Source organism: Lissotriton vulgaris, chromosome 4_1 (assembly GCF_964263255.1).
Source record: "Lissotriton vulgaris chromosome 4_1, aLisVul1.2, whole genome shotgun sequence".
Lineage (NCBI taxonomy): Eukaryota > Metazoa > Chordata > Amphibia > Caudata > Salamandridae > Lissotriton > Lissotriton vulgaris.
In genome coordinates this window covers 1819420926-1819440230 of record NC_141691.1, presented here as the reverse complement: position 1 = coordinate 1819440230, position 19305 = coordinate 1819420926, and the positions used below count along the sequence as shown (strand labels likewise).

The 19305-nt window shown below is 49.8% G+C and overlaps 1 protein-coding gene across 1 annotated transcript in view; it reads left to right on the top strand.

Annotated features, from left to right (window-relative positions):
- Positions 1-19305, top strand: part of CSMD3 (CUB and Sushi multiple domains 3) — a 2596150-nt gene that overhangs the window by 1192456 nt on the left and 1384389 nt on the right. The window lies entirely within an intron of this gene.

Genomic DNA, 19305 nt, shown 5'->3' with positions numbered 1-19305 from the left:
ACAATGAGCAAGGGACCCATGTCTGGGCATACCCATTCCACTTAGGGGGAAAAGTGCTACGCAAACAAATGATGGATGGAATAATTAATAAATCATACATTCACCCCCAGCCAAAAGATCTGGGTTAAATCCATCGTTCTTTTGCTCACCATGCCACCCCAGTTTAGACCCAGCCATATGCAAATCAGTCTTGACCCTGTGCCTCATGGGAACAGTCCAGACCGGATTGCCAAGCCAGGTCATCCCTGAACTGGAAACAAGCATCCTGGGACCGGTTTCTTGGTATTAACCTTCATCAGCCAGGCTAGCTTGAATCCAATGGCACAGTGAGCAAGGGACTCATTACAAGACACTGGTTACTAAAAAGCTTTTCAGGTTGTCTTGCGTCACATTATTGATACACCCCCGTCCCTTGAGAAGAGTCAATGCTTCCAGTCTCACGTGCCTTGCCCTAAAAACAACTACTCCACTGAGCAGCTACCAGCATGTATTTAACCTATGCTGCAGTCTTGCTATGTCATTCAAAAATCATTATGAGTATGTTTTATTAAAAAAAAAGCAAGATGAGTTTACTGGTTACTGTAGATGGACACCAGAAAAATGCCAAAAGAAATGATTTAGGAGTGGCAGCCCGAGACATGATTTGGTTTCTATTTGAGCCAAAAAGCGAAGATCACATTTGATATTCCATTTTAGTATGATTTCTCCTCCATTCCAAATGTCTCACAAATACCTTAATTTTGAAACAATTTTGTACTCTTCTTGATCACAGCGCCTCCTTAATATCAACTCCAATTGAGGTTTGAATTGATTGACAACACCATCCCAGATAGATTTTCAACCTGGATAGTAATTATTAATCTTTGAGCATTTTTTATTGTCATCATCATCATCATCGTCTAGTGAAGCGAAAGTTGTTACCAGTATTTGGAGTCCTCTCCTAGGGCTGACGTGCAGTAGCCTTCTGGCTTTACTTTCACTCCTGCATTAGACTGCAGTTTTAATCCCAATTCCTTACATCTCTTCAGCGACTATTTTGCAATTGTTGTATATGAAAGTATACCACCCTGTATTGCATCCAGTGTATTTTATCCTTCTGTTGCAATCTGTATACAAACTCACTCTTAGAAACTGCAATTCAGCCACACCCCTTTAAGCCCATGATTAGTGTTATAAAGCCAAAACCATCTATCACCCTAAGCGGATAGGTTGTCTGAAGGCAGATGTTGCATAGATGGCATTTACATGTCACAGTCTTGTATGTTTTCGCATAAATCAGAGGCACATGTTTTGACTCACTGGATGTGGTTTATCATAATGTGATGGTTGCAATGGGAAAGAAATGTCAAAGATGTGTTGTCCCATCTTGATTCCTAAATGTTGATCTAGCTACTTATATTTTTGATGATGTTCATTTATATTTTTAGATAACGTTACACATTTTATAACAAAGTGCAATAACTTTGAGAAAGTGGTTTATTAGTTGGGGTGAATACTAATCCACCACAAGAAGTAGAGACACTGTCCTTGGTAGGTCAAGGAAAGGTTTTGGTCAATTAAACTGGAGTTCAGCCCTTGGTAGCTATGGCACAGAGCAGGCAGATTTAATTTAAGAAAATGTTTAAAGCAGTTAAAAACTCCAAAAAGGTAAAAAGTGAAACACACACAATATCAACCCCATTCTATTTTGTTAAAATGGAAAATATTTGAATGACCCAAAATTGACCAATACAATAAAATCCAATAAAGGATATCAGAGATAAGAATTATAGAAGTTTACATTTTTTGCATCAAAAAGCACTAAGTGCCAACCACGAGCAACTGATTGCATGAGATGGAAAAAAGGGAAGGTTTAAGGCTATCCACGGTGAAGTGTGGGTCTGATACAAGGCCCAAGCAGGTCCCTTCCAAAGTATTACCTTCTGACTTAGAATATTTATGAGACAGTAGAGTCCTCAGTGGGGCAAGACAGCAAGCTGGATGAAAGATGAGGTTGGCGAAGGACAAAGTCTTGGTGAAGCCATCAACTAAGATAAGTTAAGTCAAGATGACGTGCCCAGGAAGCTTTTGATGTTGATAGGTTGCTGCTTGGATCTGGGGTCTGTGAATATTTCTACCTTCGGACTTAGTCTCTTTTCTGGAAGACAGATTCCTTCAGTGGGGCAAGGATGCAGACTCAAGTGAGGGAGGGTTCAACAATGTGAGGTGCCACTTGACGTTTGGCCAGCTGAATTGGATTTGCTGCTATGGAGAAAAATGTAGTGGGGTCGCTGTGGGGAAGTCAGGCCAACCGGCTATGCACCCTCAGCCAATCAGGCAAAATACCTTGGGGACACCATTTAGAGTTTGCATCTTACTACAGGGGAAACCACCAACAGGGTCCAGTATAAGTACACTTAGCCACCGTGGGTTTCTTGCAGCTTTGAGTCCCTGTAGCTTAACAGGGGTCTCCCAGCTGACCCTTGGAGTCCACTTCTCTTTCCTGGGTACAAGTAGGAGCAGGTCCAGTTATTGGAGATCTCCTCATGGGTCACAAGAGCAGTTGTAGTCCTTCATCTGTTTTCCACAGATCCAGAAGTGTTCTGAAGAGGCTACTGGGGGTGCCACATTTATGTCTAGTGCCAGTCTGTGGGTAAGGTTAAATCTAAGACACTTTCTAAACAATGGGGTAAAGGTTCCATGTGGTGACTGACTCTATTCACATTTGCAGCACTTCATATCTGTATTACTATTAACTGTCCTATATTGCCCCTCTCTACCTAAAACCAATATGGAATAATCTTCCCCTTTGCCCCTCCAGTGGTAAGGATATAATAATGAGCAAAAACTCCCCTGTGGTCATTGCAAACCAGTTCTTGTATAGCTCCCCTTCCACCTTAGTTTGAAGAGAGGCTAGCTATGAGAAAAAAAGGGGGCAAATTTAGGTGTTGTAGGAAAGTGGCCTTTTTGATATGGTCACACTTACTTTATGCCTGGTTTTTATTTGATTTTGACTGGAAGTGCACCGGGTTCCTGCTAACCAGGTCTCAAGTGCCAGATGTCTTTTCTAAAACTGTACAATGGCTTCCCCAAATAGAAATACGTTTGGTAGTCCTGTAAGTCCCTAGTAGAAGGTACCCCTGGTACCCAGGGCAAGGAGGCTAAAGAGGGCCCTTGTGGGCTGCAATGCGAATTGTGCCACCCTAAAAGACCCCTCAACAAACATGTACAGATGGCCACTGCAGGCTACATGTCTTGGTAAGGACAAAAGTGAAACCCAACATGGCCCACATCCCTGTGTGCCATGCCTGCAGACACCACATGCTTTATCAGTATGTCACCCCTACAACAGGCCTTACCGCCCTAAGGCTGAGTACACTATACTACATGTGAGGACATAACTGCATGAGCAGATATGTCCCAGTGCTTGTTAGTTCCCTTGCTGCCAGTACAAATGAACAGGGAATCCATTTGAAGTACACGTGATGGACACTGGTGAAAATGAATTCCCCAGCTACATGATGGCTTCCTTGAAATTAGGGTTGTTTGGTATCAAAAAGCTTGTATTAATAAACCCACACTGATGCTGGTATTGGATTTATTAATGCACGCACATAGAGTGCACATTAGAGGTGTCTCCTGAAATCCTTCCAGCTGCTGGTGTGCTGACTGACTGGCTTTCACCAGCCTGACACAGGAGACAAGTTTCTTACCTCCAAGGGTCAGTGTGTGTGCACTCAGGAGGCCAGAAATCAAGCCTGCTTGAGCAGAGGGTGCCTTCACCTTTGCCCACAGGATTATCTGCTGTTAGACCTGTCATCTGTCGGCATGGTCTCCACTTTTTTGGCTTTTGACCTCATGTTTTGACCTTGATTTGCTGACTTAGGACTTTGAACTCATTTGACACTGCTGTGCAGTGCCAAAGTGTTGTGCTCTTCATATACATACTGGCGATTGGTGAATATATGATTGGCTGATGTGAGTGAACTGTAACTCCCTTATCAAGGGGTAAGATGAATACCCGTGGCATGTATCTTGAATGCAAGTCCATGGGCCTTCCGCACTGGTTGTGCCATCCACTGAGATATCTCATCAAATGTACCAGAGGTTTGCCCTGGTGGGGCCTATGTGCACTGGTTACTGTTACTCAGCTTGGCATTTAAAGCTAAGTGCCAAGGTTCTGAATCCCTCTTGCTATATCAGAATTCTTCCTGGTGACAGGGTGCGGTGTTGGGAAGAGGTAGAGCGTCTGCGTGTGCACATTACATGTGAGGGTCATGAATGGCACCGGGTGGTGTGTTTGGTATGACGGGCCTGTTTCTCTCATTTGATTCACATGGGGGATGTAGGAAAAGTCTATTGGGCAGTATTTCCTATGGGCAGAATAGAAACAGCATTGTGTTTGGTATAGACAAGTTCGTAATGGTGAATACTCTCTGGTAGTGTAAGTGGATTTAACATTACATGTGTGAAAAATGTCACTTTTTCGGAAAGTGGACATTTCGATGCTTGTGGCTCTGTGTGCCTGCTGGTCTGTCTCCTAATTCAGACTGGGTGCTATGAGGGCAACCACATCTGTGTATTTCTGATAGAAGGCCATCAATTAGGGTCTCAAGGGAAACTGTGGACTTCTAACGCTGAGGGGCCTTTCTGGGATAGTTATGTGGGGTTGGAATTGGCACCTGCATTCCAAGGAGCAGGGTCTTAGCCCCATTAAAGATAATGATCTTACTTCCCGGGGTAGGATGGCAGACAGCACAGAATTTAGTAAGTGCCTTTGCATTTTCAAAGGTGGCCTCTTGAACTGATTCCATCTTCAAAGGCCATTGTGGGAATAACTACTGGGACTCTGGCCTCAGCAGCCAGAGATTCTTGTGGATTTGGAATCATACTATGCTGGGACATTGACATGTGGAATCATTAGGGCAAGAGGGACTGCAACTGGACTCTTTGCAGACTTGCAGTAGCCATGAGCTTGTGGTGCTCTAGGAAAGGGACTATCAGTTGGTGGAATTTGCCTGGACATTGCTGACCTGTAGCTAAGTGCCAAATGTTGTGTCCTGACTCCTGAAGTACTATCCAAGGGAGGAATGCTGGCTTCCTGTCCATGAGATCCCAGGAACACAAAGGATCTCAATGTCTCCACTAGATTGTAAGGACCACTCTTGGTGTAGCGGAGACAGGTGGAAGTGATCGTGGTTGGGACAAATACCATCCTGATGTACACCATCACCACACTGTGCAGAGGACTGTGCATGAAAAGATCAGCAGCCACCTGAGGTGCCAGGATGTAAGGAGCTCGAGTAGAGTGGGGAAAGCTTGCAGAGTCAGAGGGACCTGTGCTTGCAACCAAGGAATCTGTGCTAGCTAGCGCTCCAGAGTGTGTGGTGTCCGAGGGGTAAGGGGCAACCTGAGCCAGTAGCTGAGAATTTCTTTGGCCTCCAAATCACGAGAACGGAAGTTCCTGACATTGTGGCCTCTGTCCAAGGTTATTGGCTCCCTTTCCCTGGACCCATGCCACAAGGTGCTTTGTTGTGGAAAGCACTGTGATGAGGCCCATGGGGTATCGTGTGCCATGAGGGCACCTAAAATTAACTGTCGGGGCTACGGCCGGTCACACCTCCACTTGAGGAGAAAATATTTCTCCACACTTGGAAGCACATCAGCTTCATGGGTCACACCCTTTTCCGACTGTGGTTGATTGTGATCCTGCACTGCAGCCAGAGGCCTGAAAGTCCAATCCAGATGGGCTAGCCAAGTAACTATTTCTTTCCACGTTAGGTGGTTCTAACTGTCACGTTGTTAGAACTGGGGGTCTCTAGTTGGCAGAGGTAGGTACTACTGTCCAAATAGGGACCCTTGCATCTAGTCAGGGCAAGGAGATAACCCTCTTAGATAACCCCTGCTCGCCCTCTAGGTAGCTTGGCCGGAGCAGTCTAGGCTAACCAGAGGCAATGCGTAAAGTATTTCTACCAACACTTACAGTAACACAGTGAAAACACCACAAACTGATTCCACAACAGTTTAGGAGAATAAAGATATTTATTCTAAACTACACAAGACCAAAACGACAAAAATCCAACATACACAGATGAAGAATATGGTTTCAAAAGAGTTCTTCAGATTGTAATCAAAGTTCTTTAAGTTGCGTTAAAATAATCCACAGATGCGTGAAAAGTTCACAGTTGCGTCACGTTTACTCACAGTACCTTTTAGATGCAACAAAGTTACTCCTGAGACCCTGGGGAGGCGATGCGACAGCCCCGCTGCAGCAGCGGGCGTGTTGCGACGAATCCAGTCTGTATGGGGAGGAAGGCCGCTTGCGTGGATTCCGGTGCGTAGGTTCCGTAGGAAGTCTGTTCTCACAAAGGCACGATGCGATGATCTTGTAGGGGCTGCGACGATCTCCGGGGCGACGATGCGCGGTCAGCGGTGATCCTCTGTCTCGCAGCTCCTCGATGCGATGGGTCTGCGACGATGTTTGCAGCGACGTGATGCGGTCCGCAAGCAAGCGGTGCGGTGATCTCACCCAGCGACGACAGGCTCTGCGACGACACTCGCAGCGATGTTTGATTCTCCCGCACCGGTCTGGTGCGTCCAGCAAACGAAGGATGCGACGGCTCCGGCAGCGGCAGTTAGGCGCTGCGCCGATCTCTACCTTCGTAGCGGCGGGAAACTTCTCGCACTGTTGCGGATGCGCTCCGCAAGCGAACGATGCAACACTTTTCAGCTTCAAAAGTCTCTCAAGCTTATTTTCAAGCTTCCAAGCTCAGGTTCAACTTCCAGAGGCCCCACAACTGGATCAAGCACTCTAGGAAGGACAGAACTCTCTCAGCAGAGTTCAGGGAAACTGGGGGTGAAGTCCTTTTGTTCCTGGGACTTCAAAAACAGGGAGCCTGCTCTTCTCAGGCCCTTGGAGATTCCTTCAAGACAGGGGACACAGCTCACAGCAAAGTCCTTCCCCTCTCCTTGCCAGCAAAGCAACAGCAGGTCAGTCCAGCAGAGCAACGGCAGGACAGTTTTCCTTCTTTCTTCAGAGTCGGCTTTCTCCTTGGCAGAGGTTCTTTCTTGATTCCAGGATGATCTAATTTTCTGTTGTCAGGGGTCCTGTACTTATACCCCTAAAGTCTTTGTTCTCTCTGTGCATGTGGGCCCTGAGCCCGGTCTGAACCAGTTATGGGTGGATCCTGAGCACTTTGTTTTGCTGGCTGCATCTTTCCTTTCAGAGTGAGGGGCAGGGTCCTCAGCCGCCCAGCAGGAGGTGGAGCCAGCATTGTGGCAGGCAGGCACAGCCCTATTCATCCCAGGTGCTAACTCCTCCCACCACTCAGGTTGCAATGGCATTCATTCAGCCTAGGGCTGACTCATCCAGCCTCTGGGGGAATTCCCCAGCCCCTGTCACTCACAAACCAGACAGTCAATACACAAACAGGCCCAGGCACACAGAAGGGTCAGACAAGAGAACAGCAACTTTCTAAAAGTGCTGTTCTCAAACACAGGATTTAAAAACCACCTTTCCTGAAAGATGTATTATTAAATTCTGAGTTCAGGGATACTTGATACTTATGTACTATCTTGTTCCTATGGGAAGAAATGCTGTTAACCACTGTAGCCAGCATCCCCCATGTTAACCTATGGAGCAAGATAGCCTTACAATAGTGAAAAACGAAAATGGCTGTAATTTACTACCAGAGCATGTCACCTGCACTAGTACATGCTCTACCTTTCACATACACTGCACCCTGCCCAGGGGGGTACCTTGGGCCTTCCATAGGGGTGACTGATGTGCACGAAAAGGGAAGGGTTAGGCCTGGCCAGTGGGGACACTGACCAGGAGGACATGGCAGTTCTAAACTGCCCATAGGCGCTGCAGTGGCAGGCCTGAGACACCATTTTTAGAGCTACTCCTGTGGGTGGCACAATCAGTGCTGCAGGCCCACTAGTAGCATTTGTCATCACCAGCCCTGGCACACCCAGTGCACTTTACTAGGGACTTCATGGTGATACAAATATGCCAAACATGTTTATACAATCAGAATAACAATTTACATAGGGAGTACTTACACTCTGGCACTGATCAGCAGTGGCAGAGTGTCCAAAGCATCTAAACCAGCAAAAACTAATCCAGCACAGCATCGAAAATACAGGAGGCAGAGGCAAAAAGATAGGGGTAATCACGCCAAAGATGCCAGGTCTAACACGTGTCCCCTCCGGCTGAAAGTGGGGAGAATTACCCACCCTCTTGGGAGTTCTCTTCACTAAAACGGAAAAACCTGGACAGACCATCAGCGTTGGCGTGTTCTGTACCAGGGCGGTGTTCCACCGTAAAGTCCATTCCCTGTAGGGAGATGGACCACCTCAACAGTTTTGGGTTCTCACCCCTCATATGCATTAGCCATCTGAGGGGCCTGTGGTCGGTCTGAACACGGAAGTGAGTCCCAAACAGGTAGGGCCTCAACTTCTTCAGGGCCCAGACCACAGCAAAAGCCTCCCTTTCAATCGCACTCCACTTCTGTTCCCTGGGGAGTAGCCTCCTACTAATGAAAGCTACTGGCTGGTCTCCATTCTCCTCGGTGGCTTGTGAGAGTACTGCTCCCACACCATGCTCTGAAGCGTCCGTCTGAACTATGAACTCACTGGAAAAGTCAGGTGCCTTGAGCACCAGTGCTGTGCACATCGCAGTTTTCAGGGCATCAAAAGCAGTTTGGCAGGCGTCAGTCCAGTCAACTCTTTTGGGCAACTTCTTGGAAGTGAGTTCTGTCAAGGGGGCGACAATGGTGCCATATCCCTTGACAAACCGTCTGTAATACCCGTTGAGTCCTAAAAAGGCTCTCACCTCTGTCTGGGTCTTGGGGGGCTCCCAAGCCAGAATGGTATCAATCTTTGCCTGTAGGGGCGCCACCTGGCCGCTCCCCACCTGGTGTCCCAAATACACCACAGATCCCTGCCCTATCTGGCACTTGCTGGCCTTGATAGTGAGGCCTGCCTTTTGCAGAGCCTTCAACACTTCGCAGAGGTGTTGCAAGTGTTCCTCCCACGTGGAGCTGAACACCGCAATGCCATCCAGGTATGCGGCGCTGAATTCCTCCAGCCCGGACAGTACCTGGTTAACCAGTCTCTGGAATGTGGCAGGGGCATTCTTCAACCCAAAGGGCATGACACGGAACTGGAAGTGCCCCTCTGGCGTTGAAAATGCTGACCTCTCTTTGGCCCCATCAGTTAAGGCAATCTGCCAGTACCCCGAAGTCAAATCAAATGTACTGAGATACTGGGCAGCTCCCAACCGATCCACGAGCTCATCAGCTCTGGGGATAGGGTGTGCGTCAGTCTTCGTGACCGCATTGAGCCCACGGTAGTCCACACAAAACCGGAGTTCTGGAGGGCCACCGGGGGTAGCAGCTTTCTTGGGAACCAAGACCACTGGGCTAGCCCAGGGGCTGCTGGAGGGCTCAATCACCCCTAGCGCCAACATCTTGGAAACCTCTTCCTTGATGCTGGCCCTGACCTTGTCAGCTACCTTGTAAAATTTTTGCTTCACAGGCAGACTGTCTCTAGTGTCCACATCGTGGACGCATCAGTTGGTGACTCCTGGGGTCAGGGAGAACAGAGAGGAGAACTGACCCAACAATTGGCGACAGTCACTCTGCTGTTCTGGGGTCAGGGTGGGCGAGAGGACCACACCATCCACTGACCCATCTTGCTCTTTAACTGCCAGGAGGTCAGGGAGAGGATCACTATCCTCTTCCATTCCTGCATCTGTAGCCATGAGCATGGTTACTTCAGACCTCTCAAAGTGTGGTTTGAGGCGGTTCACATGCAAGACTCTCAGGGGCTGCCTGGGAGTCTTCAGGTTAACAAGGTAGGTTACCTCACTCTTCCTTTCCACCACCTCGTATGGCCCAGACCACTTGTCTTGGAGCGTGCAAGGCTCCACTGGCGCCATCACCCACACTTTCTGCCCAGGTTGAAATTCGACCAGAGTGGTATTCTGGTCGTACCATCTTTTCATTTCTTCCTGGCTTGCTTCCAGGTTCGCCTGAGCGAGCTTCCTGAAGCGTTGTGTCTGGTTGCGGATGGCCAGCACATAGCTGAACACATCCTGGGGGGTTTTCCCACTGGACTTTTCCCAACCCTCCTTCACCAGTGAGAGAGGTCCTCTAACAGGGTGGCCATACAAGAGTTCAAAGGGACTGAACCCTAAGGACTTCTGAGGCACCTCCCTGTAGGCAAACAACAGGCATGGTAACAAGACGTCCCACTTCCGTCTCATGGGCTCCGCTAGGCCCATAATCATACCTTTCAGGGTCCGGTTGAACCATTCAACCAGCCCATTTCCTTGAGGGTGGTAAGGAGTGGTGAACTTATAAGTTACCCCACACTCCTCCCACAGAGACTTCATGTACTTAGAGATGAAGTTGGTACCCCGGTCGGAGACCACCTCTCTGGGGAACCCCACACGGGAAAAGATCCCCATCAATGCACGGCCCACCACGGGTGCTGTGATTGTCCTGAGAGGGACTGCTTCTGGGTACCGGGTGGCATGGTCCACCAAGACCAGGATGAACCTGTTGCCTAAGGCTGTCTTGGGGTCCAGGGGCCCTACGATATCTATGCCCACCCGTTCGAAAGGGGTGCTCACCACTGGGAAGGGTTGAAGGGGGGCCTTCAACTTCATTCCAGTCTTGCCACTAGCTTGACAGGTTTGGCAAGATCTGCAAAAGGAACCAACGTGCTTTCTCATCTGGGGCCAGTGGAAGTGGGTGACAAGCCTGTTTAGGGTCTTGTCTTGCCCCAGATGTCCGGCAAGAGGCACGTCATGAGCCAGACCCATTAGGAAGTTTCTGAAGCACTCGGGTACCACCAGCACACGGGCTGCACCGGGCTCAGCAAACTTAGGCTCGCTATAAAGTAGGTCACCTTCCCAGTAGACATAGTGATCTCTGACTGCTCCACCTGCTGCCTGATCTACAGCCTGTTGCCGCAGACCAATGAGGGAAGGGCATTCCTTCTGCGACTGGCAGAACTCCTCCCTGGAGGGACCGCCTTCTTGCTGCCAATTGGTCAGCTCAGGTAGGTCTCCCAGTTCGGCCACCTGTTCCCCTGTAGGTTCCAGGGCATCCCCCTCAGGTTCTGCTTCCTCCTGGACCCTGGGAACGGCTGGGGCTGGTTTCCCGCACCCTCTGCCTCTTCCTCTCCTGGCAGGTCTCTGGGCCACTGTTTCAGGCTCCAGTTCTGCTGATTCACCCTTACTGGCTGCCATAGCACGCGTGGTCACGCAGATCCACGCAGGCAGACCCAACATCTCCAAGTGAGTTCTGTGTTCTATGTCTTTCGATGGAGAACTCTCCAGGTCGTTGCCTAACAGACAGTCCACAGGCAAGGCATCACTGACAACTACTTCCAAAAGACCAGAGACTCCTCCCCATTCAAAGGAAACCTTCGCCAGCTTGCAGAGGCGCACTGAGCTGTCAGCTGCCACTACAGGGCGGAGTACGCCAGGGATGATTTGCTCTTCAGACACCCACTGACACCTCATGGATGTCACGCTGGCTCCTGTGTCTCTCAGAGCCTCAACCTCCCTCCCATTGATGGTCACCTTCTGCCCATATTTCTTAGTGTTAGAGGGCAGTAAGGTTTCCTGGACCATCTCTTGGTCTCCTAGAGAGACAAGGGTCATGACTGCTAGCTCCCCCCAGTCACTAGAAACCAAATTCCCACCCAAAGCTACACCAGCTAACGCTGGGGCGGGAGCACCATTGGGTGCAGGCTTCTTCTTGGGACATTTTGGAGCAATATGGCCCACCTCATTGCAGTGATAGCAGGTAGGGGGACCCTGGTTATTTCTCCTTTCTCTATTGTCCCGCCTGCCCTTAGAGAGCCATGGCTGTTTAGATTTGGGGGGTTGGGAATCCTTTTCCTGGGAACTATTTTGGGGCCCTTGTGAGAACTCCTTTTGGTTACCCTTGTCCCCCCCACTCTTCTGCTGGGGACCCTGCCCACCTTTGGCTGTGGTACCCACAATTCCTCTGTGGACCCTGGTACTGGTCCAGCGGTCCGCCTCCTTAGCAAGCTCAATGGGGTCTGTCAGCTTGCTGTCTAAAAGATGCTGGCGCAGCTCTGGAACACAAAGACTACTCAAGTGCTCCCAACTGATTAAATGCAACAACCCCTTTAAATCAGTTACTTTACTGCCCTTCATCCAACCTTCCAGTGCACGCGAGTACCCATTCACACACTCCATCCAAGTCTCAGATTCTTTCTTCTTGGAGTTTCTAAACTGCAGTCTGTACAGCTCTGGAGTAAGGCCATACCTGAGACATAAGGCCTCCTTCATATTGGGGTAGGTCATGGCACCTGCCATCTCTAAGGGCTCTAGAGCACTCCTCCCAGAAGCCTCAAAATGTTTCCACAGGCCCGCCCCCCAATGCTGATCAGGCACACCATTCATCTTCAATGCAATCTCATACGAAGTGAACCAGGCATAAATATCCTCACTCCTATGGTAATTCTGTACCAGGTCTTTGGGAATATATACTTTACCCCCATGCACTGGCTGCGCGCTGCCACCATTTGAACTGGCATCCACCTCCTTGGCTTTAAGATCCAGTTCTTTTATGCTCAACTCATGAGCCAAAAGCAATTTATTTTCCTCTAGGGCACGGGCCTCTCTCTTGTCTTCTGCTGCCCTTTCTTTCTCCATTTCCAATTGCCTCAGTTTCATTTTCATGACTTCCAAGTCATATTCTCTCATTCTCTGATTTTCTTGTAACTCTTCTGGGGTGAGGCCCCTACTGGAGTGGTTGCTGCCAGCTCCTGAGCCTACTCTGCCCTCTGGCAGATCGTTGCCTTGAAAAGCACTTTCTACATCCACAACATTATTTCCCTCTTGTGCCTCCCAATGGACCTATAAGATTCTCTGCAGCTCCTCCTTTCTGTAGGCGCTCTTTATGGGGCACTCAAACTTCTGGCAGAAGTACCTAAGATGCTTTACTGGGTAGGAGTACAAATCTCCAATCGAGAATTCCAAATCTATATCTGCCTCCTCACTGGGTGCCTTCCCATTCAGAGACATGATGCTTTAGAAGAGTTACTCAAAAATAGCAAACATCAAAAACCAGTAGTATGCGGTGGCGTAGTGGTCTGCACTCACTAGTGATGTACAACAATTACTGTGGGTCAAGTACAAATACAAGTTCAAATCCCACCGCCTGACCACCAATGCTAGAACTGGGGGTCTCTAGTTGGCAGAGGTAGGTACTACTGTCCAAATAGGGACCCTTGCTTCTAGTCAGGGCAAGGAGATAACCCTCTTAGATAACCCCTGCTCGCCCTCTAGGTTAGGCATGGGCGGAAAATCCGTTCCGCTCGCGGATTTTGCGGATTTTCGGGAAATCCGCAATCCGCGAGCTTCGCGAATCTCCCGCAAAATCCGCAAATCCGCGAGCAGCGGATTTTGCTCGCACTGCTCGCACTGTTCGCGTGAGTTCGCGTGAGTTCGCGCCCCGCGAATAAGTGCAAAATTGCAGAAATACGATCTTAGCAAAACTGAAAGTAACTACTTACCAGGTTCAAAAGTTCAGGCTCATCATTAGTAGCCATTTCCTGTAGTGCTTCCTGAGGGGCCCCTCCAGAGTTCAGTTGCCAGTTGCAACTATTATGTGACCCTGCTCTGAACCTCAGAATAGTTACACATATGCCACAAAGGTCCTGAATTACAGCTAAGGGAGATAAGCAGGAGCCAGGCTGGAAGTTAAAATCCATTAATCAGCCCCTAATTCATTATTGTCAGTTGGGGCAGGGCAGGTGTTGTAACTAATTTTGCAACAATGAAAGCACTTAGCAAGTGCAAAAGATCACTAATCAGGGCGCACTAAGGAAGCAGGTGCCAGCTAAAAAAATATTCTGTGACACATTAATCAGCCCCAAATTAATTCAGGTCACTTGAGGCAGGGAAGGTGTGCTTTGCTTTGCCGAAAATAATGTACACTGGACAACCAGAGGGTGTGGTGATGAAACAGAGGGTGGCATGGGTGGGCCAGAGGGTGGCATGAGTAGTCAGAGAGTGGCAGTGGTGACAGAGAGTGGCAGTGATGAAGAAGAGTGTCCCAAACAGGCTGGACACGTAGAAACAACAAGTTCGCGAAACTTGCGACCCGACAGGTAAGTTCGCAATTTGCGACATTGTACAAAACCCTCGCGAACTGGCAGAAACCCGCGCAAACACACAAAAAAAAAAATCCGCAAATTCGCGAGAATTCGCAGATTTTGCGGATTGCGAATCCGCAAATCCGCAAAATTCGTGAACGCGAGATCCGCAAAATTCGCTCATGCTTACTCTAGGTAGCTTGGCCGGAGCAGTCTAGGCTAACCAGAGGCAATGCGTAAAGTATTTGTACCAACACTCACAGTAACACAGTGAAAACACCACAAACTGATTCCACAACAGTTTAGGAGAATAAAGATATTTATTCTAAACTACACAAAACCAAAACGACAAAAATCCAACATACACAGTTGAAGAATATGGTTTCAAAAGAGTTCTTCAGATTGTAATCAAAGTTCTTTAAGTTGCGTTAAAATAATCCACAGATGCGTGAAAAGTTCACAGTTGCGTCACGTTTACTCACAGTACCATTTAGATGCAACAAAGTTCCACACGCAGGCCCGCTGGTGCGGTGGAAACAAGCGATGCGTTACTCCTGAGAACCTGGGGAGGCGATGCGACAGCCCCGCTGCAGCAGCGGGCGTGTTGCGACGAATCCGGTCTGTATGGGGAGGAAGGCCGCTTGCGTGGATTCCGGTGCGTAGGTTCCGTAGGAAGTCTGTTCTCACAAAGGCACGATGCGATGATCTTGTAGGGGCTGCGACGATCTCCGGGGCGACGATGCGCGGTCAGCGGTGATCCTCTGTCTCGCAGCTCCTCGATGCGATGGGTCTGCGACGATGTTCGCAGCGACGTGATGTGGTCCGCAAGCAAGCGGTGCGGTGATCTCACCCAGCGACGACAGGCTCTACGACGACACTCGCAGCGATGTTTGATTCTCCCGCACCGGTCTGGTGCGTCCAGCAAACGAAGGATGCGACGGCTCCGGCAGCGGCAGTTAGGCGCTGCGCCGATCTCTACCTTCGTAGCGGCGGGAAACTTCTCGCACTGTTGCGGATGCGCTCCGCAAGCGAGCGATGCAACACTTTTCAGCTTCAAAAGTCTCTCAAGCTTATTTTCAAGCTTCCAAGCTCAGGTTCAACTTCCAGAGGCCCCACAACTGGATAAAGCACTCTAGGAAGGACAGAACTCTCTCAGCAGAGTTCAGGGAAACTGGGGGTGAAGTCCTTTTGTTCCTGGGACTTCAAAAACAGGGAGCCTGCTCTTCTCAGGCCCTTGGAGATTCCTTCAAGACAGGGGACACAGCTCACAGCAAAGTCCTTCCCCTCTCCTTGGCAGCAAAGCAACAGCAGGTCAGTCCAGCAGAGCAACGGCAGGACAGTTTTCCTTCTTTCTTCAGAGTCAGCTTTCTCCTTGGCAGAGGTTCTTTCTTGATTCCAGGATGATCTAATTTTCTGTTGTCAGGGGTCCTGTACTTATACCCCTAAAGTCTTTGTTCTCTCTGTGCATGTGGGCCCTGAGCCCGGTCTGAACCAGTTATGGGTGGATCCTGAGCACTTTGTTTTGCTGGCTGCATCTTTCCTTTCAGAGTGAGGGGCAGGGTCCTCAGCCGCCCAGCAGGAGGTGGAGCCAGCATTGTGGCAGGCAGGCACAGCCCTATTCATCCCGGGTGCTAACTCCTCCCACCACTCAGGTTGCAATGGCATTCATTCAGCCTAGGGCTGACTCATCCAGCCTCTGGGGGAATTCCCCAGCCCCTGTCACTCACAAACCAGACAGTCAATACACAAACAGGCCCAGGCACACAGAAGGGTCAGACAAGAGAACAGCAACTTTCTAAAAGTGCTGTTCTCAAACACAGGATTTAAAAACCACTCTTCCTGAAAGATGTATTATTAAATTCTGAGTTCAGGGATACTAGATACTTATGTCCTATCTTGTTCCTATGGGAAGAAATGCTGTTAACCACTGTAGCCAGCATCCCCCATGTTAACCTATGGAGCAAGATAGCCTTACAATAGTGAAAAACGAAAATGGCTGTAATTTACTACCAGAGCATGTCACCTGCACTAGTACATGCTCTACCTTTCACATACACTGCACCCTGCCCAGGGGGGTACCTTGGGCCTTCCATAGGGGTGACTGATGTGCACGAAAAGGGAAGGGTTAGGCCTGGCCAGTGGGGACACTGACCAGGAGGACATGGCAGTTCTAAACTGCCCATAGGCGCTGCAGTGGCAGGCCTGAGACACCATTTTTAGAGCAACTCCTGTGGGTGGCACAATCAGTGCTGCAGGCCCACTAGTAGCATTTGTCATCACCAGCCCTGGCACACCCAGTGCACTTTACTAGGGACTTCATGGTGATACAAATATGCCAAACATGTTTATACAATCAGAATAACAATTTACATAGGGAGTACTTACACTCTGGCACTGATCAGCAGTGGCAGAGTGTCCAAAGCATCTAAACCAGCAAAAACTAATCCAGCACAGCATCGAAAATACAGGAGGCAGAGGCAAAAAGATAGGGGTAATCACGCCAAAGATGCCAGGTCTAACACATGTCCCCTCCGGCTGAAAGTGGGGAGAACTACCCACCCTCTTGGGAGTTCTCTTCACTAAAGCGGAAAAACCTGGACAGACCATCAGCGTTGGCGTGTTCTGTACCAGGGCGGTGTTCCACCGTAAAGTCCATTCCCTGTAGGGAGATGGACCACCTCAACAGTTTTGGGTTCTCACCCCTCATATGCATTAGCCATCTGAGGGGCCTGTGGTCGGTCTGAACACGGAAGTGAGTCCCAAACAGGTAGGGCCTCAACTTCTTCAGGGCCCAGACCACAGCAAAAGCCTCCCTTTCAATCGCACTCCACTTCTGTTCCCTGGGGAGTAGCCTCCTACTAATGAAAGCTACTGGCTGGTCTCCATTCTCCTCGGTGGCTTGTGAGAGTACTGCTCCCACACCATGCTCTGAAGCGTCCGTCTGAACTATGAACTCACTGGAAAAGTCAGGTGCCATCGCAGTTTTCAGGGCATCAAAAGCAGTTTGGCAGGCGTCAGTCCAGTCAACTCTTTTGGGCAACTTCTTGGAAGTGAGTTCTGTCAAGGGGGCGACAATGGTGCCATATCCCTTGACAAACCGTCTGTAATACCCGTTGAGTCCTAAAAAGGCTCTCACCTCTGTCTGGGTCTTGGGGGGCTCCCAAGCCAGAATGGTATCAATCTTTGCCTGTAGGGGCGCCACCTGGCCGCTCCCCACCTGGTGTCCCAAATACACCACAGATCCCTGCCCTATCTGGCACTTGCTGGCCTTGATAGTGAGGCCTGCCTTTTGCAGAGCCTTCAACACTTCGCAGAGGTGTTGCAAGTGTTCCTCCCACGTGGAGCTGAACACCTGGTTAACCAGTCTCTGGAATGTGGCAGGGGCATTCTTCAACCCAAAGGGCATGACACGGAACTGGAAGTGCCCCTCTGGCATTGAAAATGCTGACCTCTCTTTGGCCCCATCAGTTAAGGCAATCTGCCAGTACCCCGAAGTCAAATCAAATGTACTGAGATACTGGGCAGCTCCCAACCGATCCACGAGCTCATCAGCTCTGGGGATAGGGTGTGCGTCAGTCTTCGTGACCGCATTGAGCCCACGGTAGTCCACACAAAACCGGAGTTCTGGAGGGCCACCGGGGGTAGCAGCTTTCTTGGGAACCAAGACCACTGGGCTAGCCCAGGGGCTGCTGGAGGGCTCAATCACCCCTAGCGCCAACATCTTGGAAACCTCTTCCTTGATGCTGGCCCTGACCTTGTCAGCTACCTTGTAAAATTTTTGCTTCACAGGCAGACTGTCTCCAGTGTCCACATCGTGGACGCATCAGTTGGTGACTCCTGGGGTCAGGGAGAACAGAGAGGAGAACTGACCCAACAATTGGCGACAGTCACTCTGCTGTTCTGGGGTCAGTGTGGGCGAGAGGACCACACCATCCACTGACCCATCTTGCTCTTTAACTGCCAGGAGGTCAGGGAGAGGATCACTATCCTCTTCCATTCCTGCATCTGTAGCCATGAGCATGGTTACTTCAGACCTCTCAAAGTGTGGTTTGAGGCGGTTCACATGCAAGACTCTCAGGGGCTGCCTGGGAGTCTTCAGGTTAACAAGGTAGGTTACCTCACTCTTCCTTTCCACCACCTCGTATGGCCCAGACCACTTGTCTTGGAGCGCGCAAGGCTCCACTGGCGCCATCACCCACACTTTCTGCCCAGGTTGAAATTCGACCAGAGTGGTATTCTGGTCGTACCATCTTTTCATTTCTTCCTGGCTTGCTTCCAGGTTCGCCTGAGCGAGCTTCCTGAAGCGTTGTGTCTGGTTGCGGATGGCCAGAACATAGCTGAACACATCCTGGGGGGTTTTCCCACGGGACTTTTCCCAACCCTCCTTCACCAGTGAGAGAGGTCCTCTAACAGGGTGGCCATACAAGAGTTCAAAGGGACTGAACCCTAAGGACTTCTGAGGCACCTCCCTGTAGGCAAACAACAGGCATGGTAACAAGACGTCCCACTTCCGTCTCATGGGCTCCGCTAGGCCCATAATCATACCTTTCAGGGTCCGGTTGAACCATTCAACCAGCCCATTTCCTTGAGGGTGGTAAGGAGTGGTGAACTTATAAGTTACCCCACACTCCTCCCACAGAGACTTCATGTACTTAGAGATGAAGTTGGTACCCCGGTCGGAGACCACCTCTCTGGGGAACCCCACACGGGAAAAGATCCCCATCAATGCACGGCCCACCACGGGTGCTGTGATTGTCCTGAGAGGGACTGCTTCCGGGTACCGGGTGGCATGGTCCACCAAGACCAGGATGAACCTGTTGCCTAAGGCTGTCTTGGGGTCCAGGGGCCCTACGATATCTATGCCCACCCGTTCGAAAGGGGTGCTCACCACTGGGAAGGGTTGAAGGGGGGCCTTCAACTTCATTCCAGTCTTGCCACTAGCTTGACAGGTTTGGCAAGATCTGCAAAAGGAACCAACGTGCTTTCTCATCTGGGGCCAGTGGAAGTGGGTGACAAGCCTGTTTAGGGTCTTGTCTTGCCCCAGATGTCCGGCAAGAGGCACGTCATGAGCCAGACCCATTAGGAAGTTTCTGAAGCACTCGGGTACCACCAGCACACGGGCTGCACCGGGCTCAGCAAACTTAGGCTCGCTATAAAGTAGGTCACCTTCCCAGTAGACAT